Below are 1701 nucleotides of genomic sequence, written 5' to 3' on the forward strand. Positions count from 1 at the left end.
TAACATATTGAAGTAGGTAAGCTAGCTATTCCAATCATTGGTGATCCTAACTTAATCTATACATAATCTTGACCGTTCCTTAAACAACTTAATTGAATTACTGATGCCCCCTGGTGGTAGTAGTTGAGAAAGTATATGAATCAGTAAAATCTGTGTTGACTTGAAGTAGTTATTAAGAATTTTATAAAGGAAAATTAGGTCACCTCTCAGACATCTGTATTGGGGTGGTGATAATGATAATAGTGTCAACCTCTCAGCATAGGATTTATCCTGTAGTTGTGGGAGAAACTGGATGGGTATGCGCACTATAAGCTACAGTACAAATGCGACTGTATCTTAAGCACACATGGGCAATAAAAAGATGGGAAGAGCTATATATATAGTCTCTTCCTGGAATCAACAAGAGGGGTATTATATTACCACTAAAATGCTGCTAAAAATAGAAATACTCTAATAGAACAGTCAACTATCTAATAGAATTTTTTTTAAGGACTACATTAGTATATAGAAAAAAACAACTAGTTACTGCTTTTCAGCAGTGAAATGTTAACATATGTGATATAAATATAGTTTAAATTGTGCAAGACTTGCTGCAGCATAAAAGTGAGGCCATGCATATGTTGTCCTGACTCTTGGTATGCCACATGGGAGGTAACAGTTGTAGTATAATTACATGTTTCTTTTAATAAGTTGGTGAAAGCATGTGAAGAGCTCTATAAACATGACTAGGGATGCGGCGATTATGCTGGCATAATTTCGGGCATAATAGGTATGTGTGGAAATCAGGAATTATGCTAGCATTTTGAGGTGATTATAAAGCTTTAACAGTAGGAAAATCTGCAGATTGCGCAATTCCGTTAAAAAAGATCGAGATACTCTAATAGAGCAGTCAGAAACTCTAATAGAACAGTCATTGAATATTATTTACTCTAATAAAGCAGTCATATTGAAATGAAATTCTCTAATACAGCAACCAGCTAGAGAATTCAAGACTATTTGAAGCTTAAACATCAATGAAAATGGTCTGATACAGCAATAAACTGGCCAATTATGGTGGCATAATTTTGGGAATAATGGGCAATTCTCAAAAGCATAATAGGTGATTTTTTGAGCACTGCTCAAAAGCATAATGCTCAATTTTTGGAGCATAATAGCCTCATGCCTAAACATGACATTCATCATTAAAACTCTTCTTAACTACAAGTAACACAGACCAGTGTATATACACTGTAAATTCAACTTCATACCGAAGGGATAATTCCTGTGGTAACTTGAGTATGAGGGTCATACTCAGTATGTTGCCACAGGAGTCATCCGTTCAGTTTGTAATTCATACTTTTGAATTTACAGTGTATGCTGAAATTGAACCTCTTAATTCTTTTTGACCACTGCTTTCTCATCATTGTGCCAAACATCTTAGGAAATCCTAGATCTGCCCCTAACATAGCTGAGTAAGTTTGTAATCTCCTGTTCAGAGCTACAAGATTTTCAATGCTACAACATCATGACTGTGTCATTCACACACAGGCTCACAATGTGCTGTTGTATCAGTCATAACAACAATGCCAGCTATTATACCAAAGTTGCAGTATATAGTGGAACCTCAAGCTTTCCATTGAACAAAAAACGTAGCTAATAAGGACAAAGACTAAAAACCTTATTGCAACAATATTATTATGTCACTGGTCTAAATGTGCCAAG

General features: G+C 35.2%; 1 protein-coding gene across 1 annotated transcript in view; it reads left to right on the plus strand.

Moving 5' to 3' along the window:
• LOC136260428 (uncharacterized) overlaps positions 1 to 436 on the plus strand; it is a 41868-nt gene extending 41432 nt beyond the window's left edge. Inside the window, exon 8 of the mRNA XM_066054150.1 lies at positions 427 to 436. The gene's annotated coding sequence lies outside the window, so the exon portion shown is untranslated. The remainder of the gene's footprint in view (positions 1 to 426) is intronic.
• The last annotated feature ends 1265 nt before the right edge of the window (positions 437 to 1701 follow it).

This window comes from Dysidea avara, chromosome 7, assembly GCF_963678975.1.
Source record: "Dysidea avara chromosome 7, odDysAvar1.4, whole genome shotgun sequence".
Classification (NCBI taxonomy): domain Eukaryota; kingdom Metazoa; phylum Porifera; class Demospongiae; order Dictyoceratida; family Dysideidae; genus Dysidea; species Dysidea avara.